The sequence below is a fragment of the Procambarus clarkii genome, chromosome 16 (genome assembly GCF_040958095.1).
Source record: "Procambarus clarkii isolate CNS0578487 chromosome 16, FALCON_Pclarkii_2.0, whole genome shotgun sequence".
Classification (NCBI taxonomy): Eukaryota; Metazoa; Arthropoda; class Malacostraca; order Decapoda; family Cambaridae; genus Procambarus; species Procambarus clarkii.
In genome coordinates, this window is record NC_091165.1 from 18649785 (window position 1) to 18658840 (window position 9056).

Below are 9056 nucleotides of genomic sequence, written 5' to 3' on the forward strand. Positions count from 1 at the left end.
CTGGCGTTCCGCGAGCGCTTTGTCATGGGTTCGTATCCTGGCCGGGCAGGATTTACTGGGCGCAAATCCTTAACTGTAGCCTGTGTGTAACGCAACAGTAAAATGTGTACTTGGTTGTAACAACGATTCTTCGCGGCGGGGATCGTATTCCAGGGACCTGCCCGAAACGCTACGCGTACTAGTGGCTGTACAAGAATGTAACAACTCTTGTATATATCTCAAAAGAAAACAAAACTTAGTATTAACACGTACTGTCAATTCGGAGGACAGGTTGCATACTGAGCACCGCTCTTCAGTTGTGTACGAGGCCGCACAGTGTGGCAGTGAGTGCCAATGGAAGTGCCAGTTCTAATGTCTTGTACTTTAGGTCTGTGTGCCAGACTGTGTCGGGAGCATTTGACACCTCACGGGCTACTGTGTTATTTTGGCTGTTATTTTCTTTATTTATTATACACCCCATACCCATCACGTGGGCGGTGGAGGAAAGGGTTACAGAGGCACATAATGGGTTCAGGAACTAAACCCCAGAGTTCGTTTACCTAAGCAAGTGACAGTCTTTTGAACCTAGTTACGCAATTGTTAATGTTACATAAACTTGTACATACATATTATATATATATATATATATATATATATATATATATATATATATATATATATATATATATATATATATATATATATATATTTTATTAAATATGACCGAAAAAGTAAGATTAATAATTCTAACACGAATTTTCTCAATCTTTCGTACATTATGCTTCACTGTTGGAGGTAAATCAAAAATCACTTCTCCAAAATTCATTTTTATTTCTAGTCTGACGCGACACGGGCGCGTTTCGTAAAACTTATTACATTTTCAAAGACTTCACAAATACACAACTGATTAGAACTTGCATTTCCCTGATTTTATATCTACATTTGAGTGAGGTGGGAAGGGTGATGTGGCATTACATTTGAGTGAGGTGGGAAGGCTGATGTGGCATTAGAGGATATTAATAGGGTATTAAAAGTATCAACACAAGACAGAACACGAAACAATGGATATTGAATAGAAGTGTTTGTAGAAAGCCTATTGGTCCATATTTCTTGATGCTTCTATATTGGAGCGGAGTCTTGAGGTGGGTAGAATATAGTTGTGCAATAATTGGCTGTTGATTGCTGGTGTTGACTTCTTGATGTGTAGTGCCTCGCAAACGTCAAGCCGCCTGCTATCGCTGTATCTATCGATGATTTCTGTGTTGTTTACTAGGATTTCTCTGGCGATGGTTTGGTTATGGGAAGAGATTATATGTTCCTTAATGGAGCCCTGTTGTTTATGCATCGTTAAACGCCTAGAAAGAGATGTTGTTGTCTTGCCTATATACTGGGTTTTTGGAGCTTACAGTCCCCAAGTGGGCATTTGAAGGCATAGACGACGTTAGTCTCTTTTAAGGCGTTCTGTTTCGTGTCTGGAGAGTTTCTCATGAGTAGGCTGGCCGTTTTTCTGGTTTTATAGTAAATCGTCAGTTGTATCCTCTGATTTTTGTCTGTAGGGATAACGTTTCTATTAACAATATCTTTCAGGACCCTTTCCTCTGTTTTATGAGCTGTGGAAAAGAAGTTCCTGTAAAATAGTCTAATAGGGGGTATAGGTGTTGTGTTAGTTGTCTCTTCGGAGGTTGCATGGCTTTTCACTTTCCTTCTTATGATGTCTTCGATGAAACCATTGGAGAAGCCGTTATTGACTAGAACCTGCCTTACCCTACAGAGTTCTTCGTCGACTTGCTTCCATTCTGAGCTGTGGCTGAGAGCACGGTCGACGTATGCGTTAACAACACTCCTCTTGTACCTGTCAGGGCAGTCGCTGTTGGCATTTAGGCACATTCCTATGTTTGTTTCCTTTGTGTAGACTGCAGTGTGGAAACCTCCGCCCTTTTCCATGACTGTTACATCTAGAAAAGGCAGCTTCCCATCCTTTTCCGTCTCGTAAGTGAAACGCAGCACGGAACTCTGCTCAAATGCCTCCTTCAGCTCCTGCAGATGTCTGACATCAGGTACCTGTGTAAAAATGTCGTCAACATACCTGCAGTATATGGCCGGTTTCAAGTTCATGTCGACTAAGACTTTTTGCTCGATGGTACCCATGTAGAAGTTTGCAAACAGGACACCTAGGGGAGAACCCATAGCGACCCCATCTACTTGCTTATACATATGCCCATCCGGGCTCAAGAAGGGTGCCTCTTTAGTACAAGCTTGGAGTAGTTTCCTCAGAATACTTTCTGGCATGTCAAGAGGAGTACAGGCTGGATCACGATACACTCTGTCGGCTATCATTCCGATTGTCTCGTCCACAGGTACGTTGGTAAACAGCGATTCTACGTCCAACGAGGCTCTTATCCCTGTGGCCCGTGCGCCCCGCAGTAAGTCCACAAATTCCTTTGGAGACTTCAGGCTGAAGGCGCAAGGAACATAAGGAGTCAGCAGGCCGTTGAGTCGCTTTGCCAATCTGTACGTGGGTGTGGGTATCTGGCTAATGATTGGCCGAAGTGGGTTTCCAGGCTTGTGCGTCTTGACATTTCCATACGCATATCCAGGTTTATATTCCCCAATGATCTTTGGCAGGTGGAGTCCGGATTTCTTGGCGTTCACAGTTTCGATCAGTTTGTTGACCTTTGCTTTTAATTCGGCTGTAGTGTCCTTCGTTACCCTTTGGAACTTAGTTTGGTCAGAGAGTATGATGTTCATTTTCGCCAGATATTCGTCTTTTTTAAGAATGACATATATTGGCGACTTGTCACCTCTCCTGACAACTATCTCCTTGTTCTCACGAAGGCTTTTAGCTGCCGCTCTAAGCTCGGGGGACAGTATGGTGCTTCTGTAGTTGCCTCGATTCTTTCCTCCTTCTGCAATAAGTTCTGCTTGTAAGGTATCTTTGGTAGTGACCTTCTTTTGTGTCTCGAGGTCGAATATGTCGTCCAACAGAATTTCCAACTCCACTTTCCGGGCCATTTCACTCGGTCTGGACATAACATGACAGTTTATGCCCAGATTTAGGAGAGTGACTTGGTCCTCAGTGAGGTTAATTCCTGCAAGGTTCAGGAAGCCATCTCTTGGTCGTGGAATTGCCATAGGTCCTCCATATAATGTTGTTAGTTTCTTGATAATCCTTGTTTCAGTGCTGAGGTGATGTTGGTCTGTGAGGATGTCGAGGTGTTGTTCAATGCGGGTACGGATACTATGGTCGATGTTGCTATTTCTCCACTCGTTTGTAGCATGAAGTAGTTGCGTTTTTTTGTCTTTGATTTCATTCTCTGCCTTGTATATCTGATCACGAATCAGATCCTGGCGATATTTTATCGTGAAGGCTTGATTCCTTGCTGCTGGGTCGTGCACTTTAACATTAGTATATTTTGGTAGCAGTCTTTCCTGTAGACATATTTTATTAAATATGACCGAAAAAGTAAGATTAATAATTCTAACACGAATTTTCTCAATCTTTCGTACATTATGCTTCACTGTTGGAGGTAAATCAAAAATCACTTCTCCAAAATTCATTTTTATTTCTAGTCTGACGCGACACGGGCGCGTTTCGTAAAACTTATTACATTTTCAAAGACTTCACAAATACACAACTGATTAGAACTTGCATTTCCCTGATTTTATATCTACATTTGAGTGAGGTGGGAAGGGTGATGTGGCATTACATTTGAGTGAGGTGGGAAGGCTGATGTGGCATTAGAGGATATTAATAGGGTATTAAAAGTATCAACACAAGACAGAACACGAAACAATGGATATTGAATAGAAGTGTTTGTAGAAAGCCACCTCACTCAAATGTAATGCCACATCACCCTTCCCACCTCACTCAAATGTAGATATAAAATCAGGGAAATGCAAGTTCTAATCAGTTGTGTATTTGTGAAGTCTTTGAAAATGTAATAAGTTTTACGAAACGCGCCCGTGTCGCGTCAGACTAGAAATAAAAATGAATTTTGGAGAAGTGATTTTTGATTTACCTCCAACAGTGAAGCATAATGTACGAAAGATTGAGAAAATTCGTGTTAGAATTATTAATCTTACTTTTTCGGTCATATTTAATAAAATATGTCTACAGGAAAGACTGCTACCAAAATATACTAATGTTAAAGTGCACGACCCAGCAGCAAGGAATCAAGCCTTCACGATAAAATATCGCCAGGATCTGATTCGTGATCAGATATACAAGGCAGAGAATGAAATCAAAGACAAAAAAACGCAACTACTTCATGCTACAAACGAGTGGAGAAATAGCAACATCGACCATAGTATCCGTACCCGCATTGAACAACACCTCGACATCCTCACAGACCAACATCACCTCAGCACTGAAACAAGGATTATCAAGAAACTAACAACATTATATGGAGGACCTATGGCAATTCCACGACCAAGAGATGGCTTCCTGAACCTTGCAGGAATTAACCTCACTGAGGACCAAGTCACTCTCCTAAATCTGGGCATAAACTGTCATGTTATGTCCAGACCGAGTGAAATGGCCCGGAAAGTGGAGTTGGAAATTCTGTTGGACGACATATTCGACCTCGAGACACAAAAGAAGGTCACTACCAAAGATACCTTACAAGCAGAACTTATTGCAGAAGGAGGAAAGAATCGAGGCAACTACAGAAGCACCATACTGTCCCCCGAGCTTAGAGCGGCAGCTAAAAGCCTTCGTGAGAACAAGGAGATAGTTGTCAGGAGAGGTGACAAGTCGCCAATATATGTCATTCTTAAAAAAGACGAATATCTGGCGAAAATGAACATCATACTCTCTGACCAAACTAAGTTCCAAAGGGTAACGAAGGACACTACAGCCGAATTAAAAGCAAAGGTCAACAAACTGATCGAAACTGTGAACGCCAAGAAATCCGGACTCCACCTGCCAAAGATCATTGGGGAATATAAACCTGGATATGCGTATGGAAATGTCAAGACGCACAAGCCTGGAAACCCACTTCGGCCAATCATTAGCCAGATACCCACACCCACGTACAGATTGGCAAAGCGACTCAACGGCCTGCTGACTCCTTATGTTCCTTGCGCCTTCAGCCTGAAGTCTCCAAAGGAATTTGTGGACTTACTGCGGGGCGCACGGGCCACAGGGATAAGAGCCTCGTTGGACGTAGAATCGCTGTTTACCAACGTACCTGTGGACGAGACAATCGGAATGATAGCCGACAGAGTGTATCGTGATCCAGCCTGTACTCCTCTTGACATGCCAGAAAGTATTCTGAGGAAACTACTCCAAGCTTGTACTAAAGAGGCACCCTTCTTGAGCCCGGATGGGCATATGTATAAGCAAGTAGATGGGGTCGCTATGGGTTCTCCCCTAGGTGTCCTGTTTGCAAACTTCTACATGGGTACCATCGAGCAAAAAGTCTTAGTCGACATGAACTTGAAACCGGCCATATACTGCAGGTATGTTGACGACATTTTTACACAGGTACCTGATGTCAGACATCTGCAGGAGCTGAAGGAGGCATTTGAGCAGAGTTCCGTGCTGCGTTTCACTTACGAGACGGAAAAGGATGGGAAGCTGCCTTTTCTAGATGTAACAGTCATGGAAAAGGGCGGAGGTTTCCACACTGCAGTCTACACAAAGGAAACAAACATAGGAATGTGCCTAAATGCCAACAGCGACTGCCCTGACAGGTACAAGAGGAGTGTTGTTAACGCATACGTCGACCGTGCTCTCAGCCACAGCTCAGAATGGAAGCAAGTCGACGAAGAACTCTGTAGGGTAAGGCAGGTTCTAGTCAATAACGGCTTCTCCAATGGTTTCATCGAAGACATCATAAGAAGGAAAGTGAAAAGCCATGCAACCTCCGAAGAGACAACTAACACAACACCTATACCCCCTATTAGACTATTTTACAGGAACTTCTTTTCCACAGCTCATAAAACAGAGGAAAGGGTCCTGAAAGATATTGTTAATAGAAACGTTATCCCTACAGACAAAAATCAGAGGATACAACTGACGATTTACTATAAAACCAGAAAAACGGCCAGCCTACTCATGAGAAACTCTCCAGACACGAAACAGAACGCCTTAAAAGAGACTAACGTCGTCTATGCCTTCAAATGCCCACTTGGGGACTGTAAGCTCCAAAAAACCCAGTATATAGGCAAGACAACAACATCTCTTTCTAGGCGTTTAACGATGCATAAACAACAGGGCTCCATTAAGGAACATATAATCTCTTCCCATAACCAAACCATCGCCAGAGAAATCCTAGTAAACAACACAGAAATCATCGATAGATACAGCGATAGCAGGCGGCTTGACGTTTGCGAGGCACTACACATCAAGAAGTCAACACCAGCAATCAACAGCCAATTATTGCACAACTATATTCTACCCACCTCAAGACTCCGCTCCAATATAGAAGCATCAAGAAATATGGACCAATAGGCTTTCTACAAACACTTCTATTCAATATCCATTGTTTCGTGTTCTGTCTTGTGTTGATACTTTTAATACCCTATTAATATCCTCTAATGCCACATCAGCCTTCCCACCTCACTCAAATGTAATGCCACATCACCCTTCCCACCTCACTCAAATGTAGATATAAAATCAGGGAAATGCAAGTTCTAATCAGTTGTGTATTTGTGAAGTCTTTGAAAATGTAATAAGTTTTACGAAACGCGCCCGTGTCGCGTCAGACTAGAAATAAAAATGAATTTTGGAGAAGTGATTTTTGATTTACCTCCAACAGTGAAGCATAATGTACGAAAGATTGAGAAAATTCGTGTTAGAATTATTAATCTTACTTTTTCGGTCATATTTAATAAAATATGTCTACAGGAAAGACTGCTACCAAAATATACTAATGTTAAAGTGCACGACCCAGCAGCAAGGAATCAAGCCTTCACGATAAAATATCGCCAGGATCTGATTCGTGATCAGATATACAAGGCAGAGAATGAAATCAAAGACAAAAAAACGCAACTACTTCATGCTACAAACGAGTGGAGAAATAGCAACATCGACCATAGTATCCGTACCGCATTGAACAACACCTCGACATCCTCACAGACCAACATCACCTCAGCACTGAAACAAGGATTATCAAGAAACTAACAACATTATATGGAGGACCTATGGCAATTCCACGACCAGAGATGGCTTCCTGAACCTTGCAGGAATTAACCTCACTGAGGACCAAGTCACTCTCCTAAATCTGGGCATAAACTGTCATGTTATGTCCAGACCGAGTGAAATGGCCCGGAAAGTGGAGTTGGAAATTCTGTTGGACGACATATTCGACCTCGAGACACAAAAGAAGGTCACTACCAAAGATACCTTACAAGCAGAACTTATTGCAGAAGGAGGAAAGAATCGAGGCAACTACAGAAGCACCATACTGTCCCCCGAGCTTAGAGCGGCAGCTAAAAGCCTTCGTGAGAACAAGGAGATAGTTGTCAGGAGAGGTGACAAGTCGCCAATATATGTCATTCTTAAAAAAGACGAATATCTGGCGAAAATGAACATCATACTCTCTGACCAAACTAAGTTCCAAAGGGTAACGAGGGACACTACAGCCGAATTAAAAGCAAAGGTCAACAACTGATCGAAACTGTGAACGCCAAGAAATCCGGACTCCACCTGCCAAAGATCATTGGGGAATATAAACCTGGATATGCGTATGGAAATGTCAAGACGCACAAGCCTGGAAACCCACTTCGGCCAATCATTAGCCAGATACCCACACCCACGTACAGATTGGCAAAGCGACTCAACGGCCTGCTGACTCCTTATGTTCCTTGCGCCTTCAGCCTGAAGTCTCCAAAGGAATTTGTGGACTTACTGCGGGGCGCACGGGCCACAGGGATAAGAGCCTCGTTGGACGTAGAATCGCTGTTTACCAACGTACCTGTGGACGAGACAATCGGAATGATAGCCGACAGAGTGTATCGTGATCCAGCCTGTACTCCTCTTGACATGCCAGAAAGTATTCTGAGGAAACTACTCCAAGCTTGTACTAAAGAGGCACCCTTCTTGAGCCCGGATGGGCATATGTATAAGCAAGTAGATGGGGTCGCTATGGGTTCTCCCCTAGGTGGTCCTGTTTGCAAACTTCTACATGGGTACCATCGAGCAAAAAGTCTTAGTCGACATGAACTTGAAACCGGCCATATACTGCAGGTATGTTGACGACATTTTTACACAGGTACCTGATGTCAGACATCTGCAGGAGCTGAAGGAGGCATTTGAGCAGAGTTCCGTGCTGCGTTTCACTTACGAGACGGAAAAGGATGGGAAGCTGCCTTTTCTAGATGTAACAGTCATGGAAAAGGGCGGAGGTTTCCACACTGCAGTCTACACAAAGGAAACAAACATAGGAATGTGCCTAAATGCCAACAGCGACTGCCCTGACAGGTACAAGAGGAGTGTTGTTAACGCATACGTCGACCGTGCTCTCAGCCACAGCTCAGAATGGAAGCAAGTCGACGAAGAACTCTGTAGGGTAAGGCAGGTTCTAGTCAATAACGGCTTCTCCAATGGTTTCATCGAAGACATCATAAGAAGGAAAGTGAAAAGCCATGCAACCTCCGAAGAGACAACTAACACAACACCTATACCCCCTATTAGACTATTTTACAGGAACTTCTTTTCCACAGCTCATAAAACAGAGGAAAGGGTCCTGAAAGATATTGTTAATAGAAAACGTTATCCCTACAGACAAAAATCAGAGGATACAACTGACGATTTACTATAAAACCAGAAAAACGGCCAGCCTACTCATGAGAAACTCTCCAGACACGAAACAGAACGCCTTAAAAGAGACTAACGTCGTCTATGCCTTCAAATGCCCACTTGGGGACTGTAAGCTCCAAAAAACCCAGTATATAGGCAAGACAACAACATCTCTTTCTAGGCGTTTAACGATGCATAAACAACAGGGCTCCATTAAGGAACATATAATCTCTTCCCATAACCAAACCATCGCCAGAGAAATCCTAGTAAACAACACAGAAATCATCGATAGATACAGCGATAGCAGGCGGCTTGACGTTTGCGAGGCACTACA